General features: G+C 37.5%; 1 protein-coding gene and 1 long non-coding RNA gene across 3 annotated transcripts in view; one reads left to right on the forward strand and one right to left on the reverse strand.

The window, feature by feature from the left end:
• Positions 1–358: 358 nt before the first annotated feature.
• Positions 359–2,728, reverse strand: LOC120789806. 2 transcript variants are annotated; one of them, XR_005707463.1, is made up of 4 exons: positions 2,642–2,728; positions 1,135–1,167; positions 836–1,017; positions 359–748 (listed from the first exon to the last, which is right to left on the reverse strand). It is a non-coding gene; the product is annotated as an uncharacterized LOC120789806 (long non-coding RNA). The 2 variants fall into 2 exon arrangements; XR_005707464.1 differs by lacking the exon at positions 2,642–2,728 and adding an exon at positions 2,510–2,601.
• The window catches only part of eya1 (EYA transcriptional coactivator and phosphatase 1), a 61,935-nt gene continuing 43,105 nt past the window's right edge, over positions 2,309–21,138 (forward strand). Inside the window, exons 1-2 of the mRNA XM_040126843.1 lie at positions 2,309–2,610; positions 7,265–7,325. The gene's annotated coding sequence lies outside the window, so the exon portion shown is untranslated. The remainder of the gene's footprint in view (positions 2,611–7,264; positions 7,326–21,138) is intronic.

Consider the following 21,138-nt stretch of genomic DNA (forward strand, 5'->3'; position numbering starts at 1 on the left):
TGATGTACTGAATGTGATTGATTGACTTGTTGTTGGCCTGTCATAACCACTGGAATGCACCTTGTGTGAAAGGTGCCTCCAATAAACGTACTGATGCATACCTCCTCAGTTTACCTGCATGGGCGGCACACCATGTAATATAAATCCCATTGTATGATAAAAAAAAAAGAGGGCAAGAAGAAAATAAAACATAATATTTGAATAAAAACATTGCCTCCTCCATTTATATGTATCAAAGAAAATATGTATTTTTCTCCAGGTGTGGGTTATTTCACTTTTCACTTGTAATGTAATAGGAGACTAATACAAAACACCTGACCTCAAAATGAAACGTAGCATATAATTTAATAAAGTCCATTGTCTGATTGGTTATGGTAATTTGTCATTTAGCCACAATAAGCTTAAGCTCAGCCACCTCAAATCCAGTAAAATCACTTAAAACAGATGTGGTTCTGAGGTTCCAGATAGATCTATGAAAAATGTGTCTCATGTCAGCGGTACCACCAGATCTGGTCCTTAAATGTATGGGAGGGTCTTCATGCAGAGAAGGCATTGGTGCATTGTTATATGTTACTGTATAGCATAAATCAAAAATTATAGAGGTGCTGAGAATAGAAAGCATCTGACATTTTTAGCGTAACAGTTCCGCTGTTCCCGTGTTTAATTGGTGGTGGGAGCTTTGTGGCACTAGGCCGAGATCTCCTCCTGTTAAGCGCACATCCTGTATGCTTTGTCCCCTGGCAGTGACCTGATCCAGCAGAAGGAAGAAACCAATCAGGAAGATATTAGATCAGCTCTGGGAAAAATTAATAAAATTCTCTCAAGTCTGCCTCACCTACTGTACTGAACCATGAGATTCATACACAAGAGGAAAGGCGTGCACTTTCATCAGAGCATCTCCGTTAAGCTCCCCCCTCTCCAGGTTCAAATGATCTATGGGAATCATGATACGCCTGTGCAAGGTGTTGTGTTCTGTACAGCCAATGTCCAGACAAGCATGGTCTGTGCAACCAGATCCTTTGACATCAGAGAGAACATGAAAACATGAAACATAGTTATTGATCACAGAGTCCACACTAATCAAATAGCACCCGGGTTTGTTTGAAGTTAAAAATGGTTACAGTGGGTGTTTACCGTTGCACTTCAGGACCCTCCAGCCGCACCCCTCTTAAACATACACAGACAGAAGTGTTATTTGTATTGTTAAATTTACATTAAGTCCATTTTAATTGCATCAACCCACTAAACAGATCTTACAATAATGGGCCTGACAGAGAAAATTGCAATCATCTGTGAAGAGCCTGCGGCGGTGTAATGGACAAACCTGATTAATTTAATCTTGTTGCACTCCATTATGGCTGCACTTTATCATTACAACAGATGGAGCACCAAGAAATTAAAAAATTCTCTCAAGGATATGCAGCACTCTCCATCCACTCACATCCCTTTATCTATAGGTGTGTGGGCTGCTATGCTGAAATGAAGGCTTGGACTGGAACCTTTGGATGAGTGCATTTTCAAACTCAAATGTGATTATGTGAACAGTCAATTGATGCAACAAATTATCAGAATTGTCCTGTGATGTATTGTTGTAGGCTGTTATAGGCTGTCCATCCAACCATCTAATCCAATGAGTTGATATTGTCAAAGGAGTACAATGACAACTTCCTTACTATATGGACGCTATTCACATAAGCCACAGATTGTTTAATTTGAATAATTTAGAGGAAAAACTACAGTATTTCCCAAGAAATAAGCAAAAACTAGTAAAAGTATATGCATTAGAATTGAGCTTTTTCTTATTCCCTACTTGGGAAATTAGTTCATGACCCCTAGGGTCCTAACTAGGTGTCAACCACTGAATTAAAACATCAAGTCTCTGATATTTTGATAGATTCCTGCTGGACTAAATACTCAAAAAGATGCACTCACTCACTAAAAAATAATTAATCAATCTTAATGGCTATGTCGAGACCTATAGGTGGCGCTCTGGTTCATATCCAGAGAGAGATGGAGAGATGTACTGTACATAGCATCATAATATGGTTTACCCATACAGTCTATGGGTTTACCACAGCAAAACCCATTTTTAATATGTGGGCATTATCAAAGACTTGCAAGTCTTTGATAAAAGTGACGACTTAATGTACACGATAAAATATTTTTTTAGAATAAATGACACTTTTGTTTAAACTTACCCATATTAGTCGAGTTTAAAAATATTCGCAAATTATATGGCTTAGGCAAGCAAAAACAGCCTGTTGTTTAGCGACATAAGGTGAACTGTAATACTGTGTGTAAAGTTTTCCTCATGCCTACATTTCCTCGTGCTACATTTGACACCAGTAGGCAGCGCGCGCAGAGACACATTCGGATTTTATCATGTCAATTCATTGTAACCGTCCCGCTCCGCTGCCTAGAAAAGTTTTAGCTTTTATATCGGACAACAAGTAACGTTTTATGTGGTTTTCACCCTCGCGTTGGTGTTTGCCACGGACACATTTCCTACCAAGCGGTCAAAGAAGTAGCCGCTGACGGGTCAGAAGACGTAAAATTCACGATTATGGACAGGGAGACTTGTTGCATGTGATGACAGCGGTGATACACCCGGTAAGGCAAGCTATGATACGACTGTATTTACGTTTTATACACTTTTCTGTTACTTTTCTGTTAGCCGTTTTCTCAATTGACACGTGTTATCTATTTGTTTGACTTGTGTGGAGAATTGACAGCGTGGTATTGAGCCATTTCCAATATGGGCGGGGACAGCAGCAGTTACTTTGAGTAGACCAGCTACAGCTCAATGATTCATAGCTCTAGTATTAGCTGTGGTAGAGGGACTAGTGTGCTGAGGCTTTTATACAACAAACATCGAACTTAACAGTAGCTCACCTTATTTACTTTAGTAATTTGTTATATATAATATATATATATATATATATTTATATATAAATTGTAATTTAGTTTGAAAAGCTTTCTTTTAGTTTTAAGTGTTTACCCTCCCTGTAAAGCATTTCTTTGTTGCATTCTGTGCTTTACTTACAATAATTAATATTAGTCTCAAAAAGTAATCCCTGTTTTAAAGTAATGAGTTAAGTTTTATACCGAATAATTCAGTTGCTCTTAAAACAATCCTCTATGTTTCATATAGTAGACCTATGAGTGCAGTTGCACTGTACAGTATTACGTTACTCACATTTTCCCCTCAATGGCATATATTGTAAGAATAACATGCTCTCACTCCCAGAAATGGAGGGATGCAGGTAGCACAGGTTGCATGCAGAACATTTATCAAAATATCATTGGCCTTAAGTTAACAGCAGTTGTACCTAGGTTTTACTCTCATTCATTCTGCCCCAGGCTGCAGTCATTATTCTGTCTAATTATTTCCTTTTTTACTGTGCACCACATTTGACAGTGATGGATAACAGGTTAAAAAATGGACATTTTCTCCTCAGTTAGTGTATGTTGGAGTGAATCACGCATGCATGGTGTTCTTCCCTCAGACCAAAGGACCTTGGAAAGATTGTGTTCCCCTCTGCTTTTCCCATTCCAATGTGATACAGTTTGTCTTAATTTTCTTCAGACTTGGACTCATTTTCATGATATATAGCTGAAGCACATCATCAAGACAGAAGTGTAGGTTATGTCAAAGTTATGCCATCGTGATAACAGTCTAGGTTGCAGATGCAGACCTTCTACTAAGATGGTGGTTTCCCAATTGGATGTTTTTCTTTGTCTTGCAGAACAAAAGTGTCAAATATCAGTAGTCTCTCAGTGTCTAAATGTCCGTTCAAGAAGCTGCCATAGTTATGCACCTGGTTAAATGTTATGATGAGGTTACTGCTGAGTATTGACTCATTTCTGACTAGAGGTCATGCTTGAATTGTGTGGGTCCATGGTTGCACAAACCATGTGGTGCTGTAATTACAATGTCAGAAAAGCAGAACAGAGTACGCAGATGATGTTTGCTATGTCTGTCTGTCTCATCGGGTCTCCATGTTTTTAATCCTACTGTATCTCAAATATTAGTCAGATTAGTTACTGCTACACAGAAGCTAGTTTTAGGTTTGCACTCTCTTGATGTCTGTAATCTGACTGCTGATCTTGATGCATAAGGCAATTGTGTATTTTTTATTATATTTTAGGTTTCAGTGTACAGACATGCCACATGCATGATCAAGGGACAGGATTATCTACAAAGTTAGTCTTTTCTCCACTTGATATTAATGTTTTCATATTTAGGGTTGTTATTTTCATTGTCTACAGATTATTTCTTTCAATTAATTGTTTGTTCTATAAAAATGCTCGCCTCAGTTTACTAAAGCCCATGGTGGTGTCTTCACATTGCTTGTTTTAACTGAACAAGATATTCAGTTTACTATCACATACTGCAAAAGAAAAAGAAAAGAAAAGCAAATACTCACATTTGAAAGGCTGTATCTAGGGAATGTTTGGCATTTTGCTTGAAAAATGACTTAAACTACTAATGCTACTACTACTGTAATAAGCTTTGCATATTGTGATCGAATCATCATCTGACATGGCCACAGTTTCTCGATGCCGTTCTTGGATTGTCCTGCAGTAATATCATCAATTTTAAGAAAGACAGGGAACATGGTCAAAATCCACAACAAATAAATGTGTAAATGACACATTTATTGTGACTTGTGGTCATTACATTTTAAAGCATTTTCTTTTTCTTAGGGTGATCTCACATCCTTGGAATGATATATTTTATGGAATGTCTTTATTGACCTTGTGGAAAAGCTTGTTTTGTTTTGACCCACTTTCTTTTTGCTGCATTCTGTATTTTTCGTCATTGACCTGAGATGGAACAGCTGTGACCTAAAGATTCGAAAAGTGAATACATTCACTTTTAAAAGTGTGGTAGCTAAGCAGGAACACTCCAGTGTATCATGTCTGCAGCAATGAATAGAACAATTTTCATTCACACATGTAGCAGATTCCCTACTGTACCATACATGTGCTTCACGTTTTCTTTAAAACTTGACTTCAGAGGAAAGTTCTTCAGTCTGTTCTCCTTACTTTTGAAGTTACATGCTCCTCCAATTACTGGGGCCATGCAGTCTCCCCTATGGTGTCCTTGGACAGCTCTTGGAGTGCCTGAAAATGTTGCGGACCATTAATTCTGGATTGTCTTCATCTGTTTGCATAATTTTCCCTCCATAACCATTTTCCTCCCCCATTTTCACAGTATATGCTCTCAGGTTTATTTTTTTTACTCTTTTAAATGTTTGAGTCTTCAAGAGATTTCAGTTTTATATCATTTTTCAATACCACTGACAGCTGTTAAAATTTTACATCAGCCTGTTTTATGGTATACAGCCTGTCAGCTGTGTACTGTACACAGTCTGTGTGTTTTACAGCCTGTGTGCTGATGTTGCCTATTGAAAAACATCACCTGCCAGCAGATAGGTTTACAGATTTATTCCGCAATATTTTCTATTCGCTTATTAAACTCACCAAAAATATGTAAAATCTTAAACACAGCTGAGTAGTTAGTAAACAGAAAATAAATTTTGTGTTTTCAAAAAAAAAAGGGGGGGGGGGGGGGTTTCTTTAAGTTTATGCATTTTTCAGGTTAGACTAATTTGCTTTCAGGCAGAAGGTTGTTTTTGCAAATCAGGCAGACTCCAGAAATTAATTTATCCAAATAACCAACTCCTCCTGCGCCATGGAGGTTGGGACACTGAAATGGCCCTGGTAGGCAAAGCTGCCTTTTGAAGTCTGGAATGTTTTGGCTGACTAAGAGCAGGCAACTGGAGTGGAAGGATCATTTTCACTGACCCATGGGATTTTTAACCATTTTCATATACTGAGAACAAAACAAAGTGAGGAAAATGCCTGAGCTGATTTGCATCGACTTTGCTATCAAAAACTAAGGGAAAAAAAAATGAAGTGAAACTGATTTAGGGGAGTTATAGTTTTCTTTTTTGCTGATTTGTGGAATATGTTGGTCATGATACATAATCCTTATCTACTAAAAAATCCGTGATCTACTCTAAAAGACTGATAACAGGACATAAACCCTTAACTATGCTGATGTCACATAACATTTCATGCTAAGATTTCCTCTAAAGACTCTCCAAATTGTCACTATTAGGATTTGTCTTTGGCTTATCTTAAAAAAAATCCAGCCACATAAAAAAGAAAATGCCTTTATTATTGCAGTTGGAGTGCTAATTAGGTGGTCATTTGGACTGCGGGCAAAGCAAATACAAGGTCCATTCTAATAATACAAACACTTTGATTGTACACTCTCATTGTATAAATGCCCTCATTAGGTGCACACTGTTGGTGTATAATTTGTTATATTCACTATAAAAAAATCACTACAGTAGTTGCATTAATAAAATTAATTCCTATTTATAAATTGGATCATCTTTAAAGACTTTTATTACAACAACTAAATGCTATGCTTTTATTAAACAAGCCCAAGGAAAGAGAAGTGCAGGAAACCAGGCGGTCTTGAATAACGGGGCACTTGAGTTTCCAGTGTAATAAATAATTCACAGGTCCTGTGTGATGAGCTGCTGAGGACAGAAATCCCTAATGACAGCTTTTTATAACCTATGACTCAGCTGGCCATTATGCTTCTGACATCCCTACACAGACCACATCCCCGCTGCATGCTCAGCGCTCACTCTTTTCTCACTCCGCACTGCTTCACCTACCGCACTTACAAAAAGGAGTTGAATTAAAAACTAGTATATGCAGTCATTTAATGAAATAAATTGAAATGGAAAACATGTCTAAAATTAAATTATTACATATTAGATTCATACGTTCAGTATAATCTTTGTTGTTAAAGTGTTACATTTTTCTAAGAAACAACTTATTATTAAGCAAAAGATGTTTTTTATGTTTTTATATGTTTTCTCTTTTAATGGAAACGGGTATTTTGCAAATGTTTCTTTTTCAAATAGGTGATATCTCATTTTGCAACTTCTTCAAAGATGATGTGATAAATTACTTAACTGACAAATGACCCCAATTCTTTCTGAATATTGTTCTACAGTTTTTGTACTAAAAATGCACCTTTTACTGTTATTAATTTATCAATCAGTATATCTTCCTTCCTGCTTAAGTAGTTTGTCAAATGTGAAAATAGCCATGAGAACAGTATGTTTTTTTTGTTGGAAGCATATTAAAGGTTCTCGCTCATAATGTGTGTTATAACAGCCCTGTCCTAAGTTTCATTTAGGTTATTAATTTCACTTTTTGTCATTTCCTGCATTAGATCCATGCGGGAGGGATTGGGCTAACCTTAACGCCTGTTGCTTCGGCTTTGTATGTGTGAGGTAAGAGACTGAATAATTGAGTTTCTTCAGTCTGCTCTAGGCCTGTGACTGATCAAGTGTTACAGTGTCTGATTGGCATAATGGCACCATACCACCCCAGGTAAGGTCATTCCGAGCAACATCTGGGTCTTTATGCAACTCCCAGTATGAAAGGCAAGGCCTCATATGGTATTGGTTGATATCATTATTGTTATCATTTCCAAACCCCAGCTCTTGCTAAGAATAGGTGGTTAATTTTAGATGCAAAAAAGATCCAATTACTCAGGCCTCTGCTTGTGGTTGTCCCCAGAGTTAGTGCAAGGAAATAAATCTGGTGGCCTTGATTAAGTACCTGACAATAGAGTTAGCACAGCACTAGTGGTTTATGGTAATACAGCGGACATGGGCAATTAGGCCAACCAAGTAATTTACAGTACTGCTTGCGGGTGGTAACCTGGTATGAGTTGGGGACTACCTCACTAACAAATTAGATCATATAGGCAAGTAGAGTAGCAGCTCCAAAAACTTCCAAATAAAGCAAAGCAATCAAAGATTGGAAGAGCTTGACTAATATTTCAAATTTGTTATTATTTTGTTTTTGTGAAAGGAATAACATATGGAACTCTGTTTTTCGTCTGTAATTTTCTGTACAATGAATGATCATTTTTATACGTTGTTGATCTTTTTACGTCAGCTTGGACCATTTTCCTCTCACTGCTACCTATTAATTATGAAATATTGTGGGTCTTGCCCATTTCATTTTACTACGTCTTTCTGCTGAACTTGCTGTAAAAGGCTGCTGTTCTTAAATAGGTGTATAAACGTTCCCCCAGCACCCACTCTCTCCAGCATTATGTCATCAGAGTCAGAAAGGCATGGCTGAAGAAAAATAGCTTGTTTCACACATGATAGACACCTTAACACATGGAGCAAATGGAGTGGGGTATGTGGCTACTTCTCTTTAATGTCGCAGGACTGACTGTGGCTGCCTTGATATGAAGTGCATACATTCTTACAGTAAGTCCATTATCATCCCTGAATGGACCTAATTTTAGTATTAAACAGAATATAATAGGTTCTTCTCTTATTCTAAAATGTTAATTTGATGATTTTTTGGGTAATTGGAGGTTCCACATTGTAATAATAGTCCATATATTAGAGTGTCCTCTCTTTTTATATAATATTGTATACACATCTTTAGATGCTTTCTAAGGGTATTTCAGTAGGATTTATTAGATAAGACATTTACTGTATCATCGTACTGTACTGTGTGTAACAGTGAAGAGGAACACTGCCCTCTTCTGCCTGCCTGTCTGTCTGGTCACCCACAGATTGACACATTACTTTAGGTTTTGCTGTAGTTTACGGTGTGGAGACTGGCACTCGGTGTCTGTGGCTTATCAGCCTCTTGTACAGGTCAGCCATTGGGCTGGAGAGTGGCAGGACCCCTGGAATAACTCTGACCGCCTTGATCCCCACTGTCAGCACACTGGCCTTAGTGTGAGCTGATTTCAATAAGGCCACCACAGTACGGTGGCTGCCCTGCTCCCCATGACGGGCCACTGCTGGGCTGGTGTCCTCAGCAAGCCTGTTTCCTTTAACAGGTACATGTCCTGTGCAGCCAATGTAATGTCTACCTGTTGAGCTCCTGATAGGTGTTTGACTTGACCTCTTGGTTGTGTTTTGGCCAGACACAGAAATGCAAAATTTAAAGTAATTTTGTATTGAAAAAATCTAAATCTTTATCATCATAAATTATTTATTGTTTATTATTCTTATCTTTTAAACATGTACTGTTATGTTTATGCTTTTATTACCAGTCAGTGCGAGCACAGTGCTGCATGGCTGTGGTCGCAGGTCCATCTATTTTCATCCATGACAAACACACTGCAAATAGGGAGAAAAGCTAATTGGCATAAACTCCAATGATGTAAGACAGCACCACAACACAAACAGCTGTGTGTTGTTCACCAGTGCTGGCACAGATATTTAAGAGCTCCAATCTAAAGGACATATACTGTATATTTGTGCTACACCTGCAATGTAACTTTGATCTGGAGAAAGTTCAAGCAGCAGAACATTTGGCTTTTTCCCTTGACAGAGAAAGGATTAGTTTTGTTGAGCACAGCTATTATTTCTGTGACCTTCTGTCAAAATGAATACATGAGGAGGTATTAATATATAAAGCCTGTCTTTCCTGAGATGATTGCATTTTCTATTTTTGATAGACCATGTAAGTGAGCAGTAGTTTGAACAGTTATCACATGTGTCATTCTTGTTTTTTAATTTGTATAGATGCTTTGTATAAAATGAAAAAGAAAATGCTTGAATAAGCTTCTTATTATGAGTTCTGTTCCATTCACCCGATAAGGAAATGTTCCTACGGTTATTTCCACAGATGCAAGTCTGAACTCCTTGCTGGACTACTGAAACAATATTTAGCATCTCTGCTACTGATGTTAAATCTCTCATTAGCCTTTAGGAGACATGAAGCAGCATCAGTCTCAGTCATGCGTTTGCCAATCAGAGGCAGATTGAATGACAGGCACAGGACAGCACATCCCTTATGTCAACCCATCCTCTACCACCACGAAATTAGAGTGGCTGTTGCTACATGCCGCCACCTCCTGCTTCTACACAAATGAGAAAGTAAGCACTCCAGTTCAGAAGTTCACATTTTGGATGCCTGCCGGAACTACTTAAGACCAATGACGTTTCTCAAAGGAACAGGTGGTCGGAGTGACATAATTCTGGCTCACCGTTGAGATCCTTAGAAATTAAGCCCTGTGGCTTTGCCAGAAGGCTTATTACTCTGTCAATATGTATAAGCATGGGTTTATCTGACTTGTTACTAATGTAAACTTATAAAAATGGAAAGACAAAATTAAGATACTGCCATGAACACTTCTTTACAGCTGCTTATATATTTCGAAGATATGTCCACAAACAAAGAAATCACATACATGTGCACCCAACTTTGACATTTCTCAAGGCCTGGCTGAGAAAGCTATTTATTCTCATACACTGTTAACTACTGGCCCGTATGTGTTAGAGTGGAATGCCATTCAGAATGCAGAAAATATATTTAGTTCTCGCCAACAGACAGCAAAAGGCACCAGTAGGTCTAGCCCCTGTGTGAGAACGGTTATTTCTGTCACAGTATGGGCTTTCAATTACTGTAATCCGCTGTTTGACTCCTTCAGAAACATTAGGGGCTGATTAACTACTCAGATACATCTGATGTGACACCTACAGTACATATCATAAATGAATATAACTTTATTTTTGACTTAAAAAAATATTTATTTTCTGTATATTGTTTTTTTTTATCTAGAAAGTGTCAAACAAGGATTTTAGTTTGGGAATGTATTAAAAATTATTAAGAAATTACTCTTGCCTTATGCCCCTCATCCATAGCTCAGTTTATAACTACACCTTATACTGTATAAGAAAGCAAGGAAACAGGAAATGTCATGTAGAATGTGAGCTTGCCTGTGATTTGATAAGAAATAAATGCACCTAAGAGTTAATAACAGCAAAGTAACTGCTTGAGAGATTTCAGTTATTATGAGTTTCTTTAAGCCTGTTAATAGGTAGGTGCTTATGGACAGTGGAAATACCCCACAGCTGCAGTCTGGCTGTTGCTCCATATGTGATCCTCCTGTCAGACCATCAGAAAACACTCAAACTTCACTACCATTAAGACTAACAGCCATACCGACGTGTGTACAAAAAACATACTGTGTTCACACTGAATCTATAGATGTTCTGTCTTTTCTCACAATTTAATTAATATGAAAAATTATTGACTATCCATAAGTGCTTACCATGCAGTTGTGGAATGAATGTCATGCTGTGGACAATGTATTTCTTTTTAAACTGTTTAAATTATCATTGACATTAAGGATCACATGTGACTCCCTGGTAACACAAAATATTCTGCATGGTTTTATTTCGGGAACCCTGTGAGGTCTGTGCTTATATTTGGTGGTGGTTTTATCTAAAGCTGGGAAAATCTAATGGCAAAGCCATGTGATTCAACAGGGATGAACTGAGAACAATGCCCAGATAAGTGAATTACCTACCTGGTAGGAACACACAAGAGCTGTGTCCTGAATCTAGGTAACTGGCAAGCCCTCTGTTTGTATAAGAAAACATTTGAACAGCTCCTGCAAACACGCCTTATCCTGTTTAATTGGTGCATAATTCCTGTAAACTTGTCATATATGTCTCCTTTTCTTGCCATATACAAACAGTAGAGGGTGTGTGAATGACCCTTGAATAGTTAAGTGGAGGCTTCCCTAGAAGGGCAAATAATTGGTGGCAGGAATTGTGTAAACACTTATGAACCTTTGGTTGAAAAAGTTGTATTGTTCATCTAGGAGCAATCTCAATGACAGAGTTAGGCTGCCATATCAAGTGAATTATATGGTGCATTCTACTGAATTGTATTGTATAATGCCAATATATTTCTAATACTGAAAATGTTTGAATGTATGCAAAATTGTACCTAAACAACTTACTTGCTGTAAGTTAGCCAACTAATCAGAGGGTCAACCTGACCACTGCTACACTAACACTTCATCAGTAAAAACGGCTCATAACGAACTCACCCAACTAAACAGCAACAAAACAGCCAGCACCTATCAATATGATGTTTGAAAAGACTATATTTTATTTGAAGATTGATGTCCCACCAAATTAAGACCACCCATTGAGTCAATAAATGTATTATAATTAGATTAGGTATTAAGCTTATTATGGAATAAGGAAATTATCTTGCACAACTTGAATGCAATCTGGTTAGCTAATATAACAAAACCAAAAACCTGTTCACTCGACTTGTAAAAACACTAATTTTTTATTTCTGCCTCCCACAAGTTATTTAAGACATTTATAAAACTTCAATTAATAATCCTTTTTTTTCATGTTGATTACATCTAAAACAGGGGTTTACTTTGCAACAGATAGAGTATATACTGACATAGTCATAGAGAAATTAAGAAATTTGAGAAAAAATTGGCACTCATAGCACTTTAAGTTGATATTTCTTAGTTTAGAAAAGCTTGAATTGCATGCTGCTCGATAGCACTGATCAAACCCTCAGTATCATTCTGCAGGTTCAGTTGTCACATGGGATTAATTATGTAACATGTTAAAATCTTAAAATAAAAATCGTTTGCACTTAATGCTCAAAGTGACCGCTCTAATGTATTAGGATTTTATTCATTTAATAACTTTATTGAATAACTTTCACTGAGGGACTATTTGTTTCCGTGGCGCTGCATTTATGAACTAATTCACTGAAAATATTGCAAATGAGTATGCTATTTTTAAAGAATTTGTACATTGACTTGGCTGAAGCATATTTAGCACATTTGATTCCAAATTAAATACTAGTATGGATTATAACAATGAAATTTTACACATGTAGTATTTTTTTCTCATAGAAGCTATCTATTTCCTCAGGTTTGGAATAAAGTCCATATGGTTTAACTAAAATAATCAAAAATAAAGTTCTTAGTCATATCTCTGATCTGCTGCTATGAGTGAACAATACCTTTACCTTCTCTCAGCTCTCAAACTTTTTAAATGTCCTAGAGGAGTTTTTGTACGAGTCCCAAACCTACAGAGATCTCTAATGAAGACTTTACCTTCCAGGCAAGCATATTTCTCCAAATGACAGTAATTTACATATGATGTATTTAGAGAAGAAGAGGGCAGGCTAATTCTATTTAGAGATTTTCCTTTGTTTTAGGAGTCATTAGCAGCTAGCTCAAATCTAATTTTTACAATTTCATCAGGCCATCTTGGAAAGCCTCTGTGAGCTCATCAGAGAGCAGCATTTATTGCTAAGTGTTCTCTATTGCATTAGCACACAATAAAGCGGCCAGGGACTGCTACAGACGTTTATGTGGAATCCAGTTAACACTCTGCCAATTCGTTTTTTATTGGGACACAATCAATTTTTATTCATTTTAAAGCCAGAATGCTTTCTTTCATTGTGTGCCTACCCCAGCTTATTATGCCCTAACCTAATTACTCAGTTGTTTTCACAAAATGCAAATGTTTATGTTAAAGATTTCCTCTTTGAAATGCAGGCCTGATGTGCATATACATGTGTGATTTTGTACATTTTAATGTGAGTCTGTCACATATGTTTTTCATTATCACAGTCTTCCCACTATGTTTTAAGCATAGTAATTGCATTCATTTAATTTGTAGAAGTCTGGCAATAACAATAAAGTCTGAGTAAGAACACATAGTGTGGCACATTTGATTTTGAAAAATTACAATATGAGTCATCAGACTTGGCTCTTTGGTCAAATCTGGCCCTTCTTTTGAAATACAACAAAACTTTAGGCAAATGTGGTATACACAAAACTATTTAACAGCTCATATATTGGACCGATGGCGGTGCTGAAACAAGATCAAACAAACTTACAAGTATTTCTTTAATTCAAATATAAATAAAATTCATCAATATTATTTGACCAAAAGAAATTACAGTTTCTTTGTTGAGAAGACACACTGGCCTGGCTTTGGCAAATAAGGGTAAGATAAAGACATACTTCTGATCCTTCTTTAAAGCTCACATTTTTGTTATCCATCATTCTTTTGTGTAATTTTAAAAGTGAAATGGCGTCTTTTATTAGGATTAGAGCTGTTGATTTTGATTATACAAAGCTTAATGGTAGAAATAATTTAGAACAGTATCTGTAAACCAACATAAGGATGTTGAAATAATGGACACGTCGTTGAACATAATTGCTGGCCTTTGAATGATAAAGTCATTTATGTTCCATTGATGCCATTAGAAAGTGCAACAAAATGATAGTACTTCTTAGCTCATTACATACCCAATTTAAAATATTCTAAATATTGAGAAGGAAAGGGTGAGCTAAAAAATAGCTTTTGAGAGATTCTTCACCCAGTACATTTTTGGAGAACTCACTCCATGTGTTGCGGAAAAGCATCTTAAGCTAGATGTGTGCGTCTTCACTGTGGTGTGATAATGAGAGTGCTTGCTCCTGGAGACAAGACAAACTCAGATACCCTCTTCCTTTTCAGCCCTTCCTCTCATTCACCAAGAAAGTCTTTAATGGCACCCATTTGACGCTGATATCATTTATTGTTTTGTATCAGATATACCTTGTACCATTCACCGTTTACACAGAAGCACATTTGACCTGAAATGTAATGTAGGCAACAGGCGTCAAGTTTTCATATCCAACCTCTGCTGCGTTCCCATCAGTATAATGCACAGGCATCCTCCATTTGATATTGCATTTCATTATGCACAAACAAAGAATATTCATAGCTGCATCCTCAAATGACAGTTAGTGACATTGTTTGGCGTAGAATAAATATGAATGCGCTTGTATGTGTGTGGGTTTTCAGTATGTGTGTGCAGATATTTTTCTGTTCCTGCTTCTGGATTTGTCTTGCAGTGGGCTCTGGAATGCTTTCAACACATTGATGAGATGACAAGTTATTATTGATCTGTCCTTACTTAGTGGGATCCATTAAATAATGTATAGGCTCCTGTGCATTACCATTGCACTCTCCTGTCCTGACCCATTAGAGGAGTAGGGCATGGGGCCCCAGTGGCTACAACCCTTCAGAAGTCTTTGGGCTTTCATTTAATTAAATTATCCTATAATGAAAACTCAGATAATGAGATTAATTTTAATTATTTATTAATGGCCGATTTGTGGGAGAGGCTGCATTAATAATACATGAACAGGCTAAACATTTTTTAATTCATCACCTTTTCCTTTTTGTTAAAGGTGCAATTTATTAAGTGCTCTGCAGCTGCTAAAAGTGAGAGTGGTGGAGATATGGAGGACCAGGACCCAAGAATAGTAGAGGAGGTGCTGAAGTGCTTGACTGTCATTTGATAATGTGCGTTATAGTCATAAATTAGCATCCCCAGAATACATATGTTGTATTATGCATTCCTCTGGTGTGTTTACATAAATTCATTCATGTTTTCTTTAGAAACTTTGTCCACAAAGCTTAATGGATTTTATATTAATACCTAAAGGCAGAGTAGTAATCAAAATGATGCCTGTAATTCTCTGCTGATGTTTGTACACCTCCTTCAGGTTGGCATGTTGATTCCCCTTGTGTGAGCACATTAGAAGACTTTGGTGGCTGGCCAACAGAATAGGGGAAGATTGTCGACCGTCACACAGTGTGAAACTGTAATTAGCTCACATGGAAGTGTGCTTATTTGAGTTCCCGGGCAGGAAAGATAGTGGTACAGTTAAGATCTGTAAGAAGATACATTGTTGAAAACAATTACCTTTTGTGGTTTAAATGAGCACATTTCACATCTTTGTGACTTTTGTGTCAATTGACAGAACAGCAGAAGTAGCTTAGGGCAGGAGACAAGAATGTCATTGGGGTGGTGAGCCCAGTGCATTTATCAGGCCTTCATCAATAGTTGATTAATAATTCAGGCAGAGTCTGGAGCTTCTTTGGGGCAGGGTTTCAGCTAGCTTGTAATTATGTAAATTGCATAGTCATCATGCAATGGATGGGCCAGGCTTCTCTGAGAGTCACAGCTGTGAATGTAGGTTGACCTTTAGTAACAGGTACAGCAAGAGTTTGATGGCAGTTGTGGTAGCATTGTATTCAGGTATCCAAAAAAAATGCAGCATGGAAACAAAGAGCTTGCAAAGAGGCCTGGAGAAAATCAGTATAAAGACAGTTGGAAGCACCTTGCTTGCTAAAAAACAAAATATTCAGATGCACACAAATAATCTGAAGAAACAGAGCAAGAGATGAACATAAATGGCTGTTATATAACATAAAGTAAGGAAACGTGTTTCGACCTTAGTTCTCTAAGTTTAGTTCTCTGGACACAATTGTAGCCAGAGCAGATACATTGCTTTCCACTTTAGCTTGAACAATATTACCCAAGGCAAAATGGAAATCAATATTCAGATAGTGGCTTTTTGTTACACCACCAGTCCCGTCTTTTGACAGATAACTTCCACTGGCAAAGCAAACAGGCATTTCTTTCCAGTGTGAGTTGTTCGGGGTGCCTCTCCCCAGGTGCAGTTTTGCAGAACTGTCTGTGGCCAGGGAATGAGCAAACCCTTCAATTACCCCAAGCCCAGCTCTCTGATAATTCCCATTCAACAAAATGGGCCCTCTAATTGCCATGACCAGTATTACCTGTTCCAAATGTGCACTATACTTCCACATTGTTTCCAAGGCAACTGGAAGTTTTTGTGACCTATAAAAAGTTGCTTCTTCTGTAACTGATCCGGGACTAGGCGGTTGTTTTTTTCCATGGCAGGCTGCTGAGCTATTTATAGGTCTATCTAGCTGGTACTAGTAGGCACAGAGAGCATTGCTAACAATATTATTCATTAATTTCAAAGAAAGAAATTATCTGGTGGTTTTGATAGACTGAAAGTCAAGACACCTGGGGCTTCAACAATTGAGTCACAAAGTCAAGAGGAAGAAACCACGCCTTGTTTTCCCACTGTCTGCTTCCCCCTCTCAACGCTGAAGCGGATCCTTGTAACAAAACGTAATGTTTATTTTGGAGTCAGAGGCAATGCCCCGGATGACCGGAATTTCTATTTTGTGGTTTTGTTTGTGTTTTCAGCAAAGACATGCAGAGCTGCTGATATTGATGAAGCATATGTTCATCATCAGAGGTCCCTTGCAGTGCATCACATTTCCCCTCACTGTGTGGATCTCTATCAAAAGGTTAATCAGGGAACTCTCCATATTAAAGTGATAATTTATCTCTGATTCACAGAGCTGAAAAGGTGAATTAATTATCAAAGGTGTCAGTTACAGAGTTCATGAAGAGATCTCCCTTAAGGCAGTTGGCAGCTGTAGCCAACTTAACTCCAGTTTCAAATTTTGTCTCTAACTGTTAAATCTATTCATTGTCTTTATAAACTGCACATACAATATATCTGTTCCAGAGTTGTTAGCCTTATATATCTGTTGATGCAGTTGTTTAATATTGTTCCTAAAATGTTTTCAAAGTTCAGTTCAAGACATTGCCAAATTAAAAAAAATGCAAAACAAAAAATGAAAAAAAAAATGTAAAGCAGTGCTGCTTCTTGATAACCAAATGCAGATCCAGTAAGAAAGGTTTGAGTCCACAAATAAGATTTAAAGAGGCAACACAACAGATGGAATGAGATTTTAAAAGAGGTGCGATAGCAATTAGGAATCCATTTAGTTTATGGACTAGATACATTAAATTAACTAACAATCAACCATTGCTGTCTTTAAAGCTTTTTAATGCAAGTAGATCTAACCTGTTAATACATTTTCAGCTTCATGCCCACTCTTAACACCACTGTTGTGGTTACTTGTCTGCCATAGCAAGTTTGTTACTTTCCCTTTGAAATGCAACTTTTACTGTACAGTCCTCCTCATGATCACTGTTAGATTCCAGTAATGCTGCTTTGCAAAACAACACAGGCAGATAACAAAACTGTTCTTGCACTTAGGCTGTATTCTCTAATTAACAAAACTGAGTTTGAGTGTCCTTTTAAAGAAAGAGGCCATGTGATTTGTTTGCCTTTCAAATTTTGACTTTTGAGCATCAATTTTTTACTCTTTTACTCTTTTTTTTGTCATTGAGCACCATCATTAGTCTGTCATTATAAAAGTATAGTGTTAACTATAGCATAAGGTCATATACACTGAAACTGAGAAATACTATACACCAAAATGGAGAATAAAGAGAGAGAAAACAGAAAAATATGGAACTAAGCCGTTCAAGCTAGACAAGCTAGAACATATTTTCACACAGTACAAAGGGAGAGTGTGCTGTAAAGAGTGCATTGCAAATTCCATTTCCTCATAGAGGAAGTCACCTTTTAACAGGGCCACTGCTGTTCCGAACACATCAAGAAGAAACAAACATGAAAAGTTGGCATATCATTGAGTCCAGTCAGTTCTATTGATGTCTTTCACAATGATTTGTTTGTCCAAATGAGCTGCATTAGGAACTCTGAGATCTCAAGAAAGTGGACTAGCATTACAGTTGGACTGGACTGGACTGAGGGAATTGATGTTTACTTCCAATGAAATACTGTATATATTTGTTATTTCTTCCTGGTTTGACTGTTAGTGGTCTCCTCACTTGGATGATGTGGTCTTTGTTTTTTCATATGTAAAGTAACTTGGTAAGTTCTTCCTGTTCACTGGATATTGATAGTGCAACAGTAGGGCTCTAGTAAAAACAATAAATCGAAGGCTGTCTCCCTTGGTCATGATGAGTGCAATGACAAGAACCAGACACATGCACAGAAGTCATGAGGTACGTTGGGGTAAGGTATTAGCATATACATCAGCACTCCTCTTGCATAGTCTTAAACTGCGATTATCCCATTGGTTATTTTGGAACCTCTTGTAATGCTTCATATTCCTCTGACATCAGCATGAATGGAGGGATCTACTAGTTTGGCAAGCTGCTAATAGTTCACACTGTCCTCAAGGCTGTGAAAAAGTATGCAGCTCAACATGTTTCCCGCAGTTCTATAAAATGAGTGACATTTGGTGCCTAGATCATCTGAGCTTCAGCTTTTTTAGCTGCACATGCACAATAAAGCTGGGTAGACAGATAAGACCAGCTGTTAAGTCTTTCCAGGAGTTAAAAATTTCTGAAAACTGGTGTCCAATGGCAGTGCCAATTCATCATTGCAAATACCTCTGCTGTGTGTGCCTGCACTTGCTTCTTAGAGATGAAATGTGGATGTAGGTTAAATATAAATTATTTGCCGGTCTGTTGTATTTCTGTGTTATTTATGTAGGATAGATAGCTGATTGGTAATACCCCATGCTTAAATAGCCCTGTCTATGCTCATGTACTGTCTCTTGGCAAGCACAGCACCATAACTTGAATGTGAACTTATATTCTCTCAGTTAGACAAACCACTGGCTCACACAGGACTGCCTCTTTTGTAACTGTATTTAGTCACTAAGCAGAATGGCACAGACCCAATCTAAGTGGCTTTCATCTGTCCAATTCAAACAGACGTTTGACCCCAGACATTTGCCTAATGTGTTTTTGTTATGTGGACTCCCGGCCTCACAAATGTCACAGTGGCTGCACTAGTGGGGGTTTGGTTAGTGACTCTGGGGGGGGGGGGTGTCACTGCCCCCACCACCCCAACCCACCCCCATGGGCTAGGCCCACTGCAAGCCTGCTGATCAGTGTCCTGGCCCCCATCGCTGACCCTGGGCCCAACTGGGCAGGCAGCTGTGGAGGAGACGGGGAGTGCCACATTTCTGGCCGCCTGAGTTGCACAAGTCAGAAGCCAACCCCAGACAGTTGGGCCAGTCCTGACAAATGCTGCCATTAGAGGGTTGCTGAAAATTTATTACCAAACATATTGGTATTTTAGGGTGCAGCTATTTAAGATTTAGTGGCGTTGCTGGTTGAGGTTCTGTCTTTAAACCTAAATACCAGATTACTAGTGCTAGAGAAGAATTCCATAGTCATGCCATCCACTTACCGCCCTTACACCACTTACTTTAATAACAATCAGTGATATCTGCTAACTTTGCAAAATTACAGTATGTATCAGATTCTTCAACAGTTGCAATTACAATCAATGTAAGCTTCAATTTTGCAGCTGCGAAATTAGGGAGAGGACACACAGTAAGGCTTGCTTCAGTTTACAGGAAAGAATTGCAGCTGTTTTGTAAATGTAGTAGTTTGTCTGCTTATTTCCATATTTTCAAATTTGTGCACAAAGTATCTGTTCTATCAAAAAAATGTGCCACTCAAGACTTTTTTTTGTCTTTTCTTCAGAATGCAAACTTTTTTTTATTGTCATTGCATTTAGGGGAAAGGCATATGCGAGCAGTTTTCTGTCTGAGATCATTGCCTTTTAGCTTTTTTTATATCACAAAGACAAGCCAAATTAATTTGTATGAAGTCCCTATGTTGTGTCAAAAAATTGTGTTATATCCGGTATATATACACTATATATATATATATATACACTACACTATATTTAAATGTGTGCGATTTGTACAGTGATGCTGATAATAATTAGTTTAGCTAAAATATGGCCTGTTTAGTGATTAAATTATTTTAAATTATTTCCTCATAAAGCCATGCAAGCTCAATTTTCACCACACATTTTTTATCTACTGAGAATCACATAAGCTCTGCCGCTTGTAGCCAGAACAGTCACTTTAGTGTTTAGATTACATGAATAAGTTGTCTTTAAAATGTTTTAAACTTGAATTCCAATATTTCTTCAGTTTGCAAAAATTGGAAGCAAATATCAGTGACAACTTAGCAAGTGATGTGGTCCTCCACTCAGGTGTAAGAAGAATTTGTCTTGATGTCTGAGTATAGGCAAAAGCTATGATCCACCTATTTTAAAATAGCTCAACTAAATAACTAAAGTCTTGGATTCTAAGGAAGAACTGAATCTCAATATATGTCAAACAAACCATATTTAAGTGACTTATTAAGCCGGATTTACTCTTCTTATTCTCTTTATCTTTTAACAGGCTATATATTCTAAGCATAACGCCTGCGGTGATACTTCCAGCCGTAGCGATGTCTAATTCTGAGTAATAGGTCTCTAAAGTGTGCTTGTTTGGCTTTTTTGGGGCCATTGGAGAGCAATAAAGTGTCTGTCTGAGGATTTTCGGGGTCCTCATAGACTTTCGCCAGGTGTGCCTCAGTGGTCATAAAGTACAACTTGTCTCTCATGGTATATTCATGGATAAATGTGTCTTCTGAGTGTTTTTTAAATAAATACTAGTTAGCATGCACTTTGATTTTTAAGTCAACAAAAACCAGAAATTACTTTTGTAAATTCTTTGT

This window comes from Xiphias gladius, chromosome 5 (assembly GCF_016859285.1).
Source record: "Xiphias gladius isolate SHS-SW01 ecotype Sanya breed wild chromosome 5, ASM1685928v1, whole genome shotgun sequence".
Lineage (NCBI taxonomy): Eukaryota > Metazoa > Chordata > Actinopteri > Istiophoriformes > Xiphiidae > Xiphias > Xiphias gladius.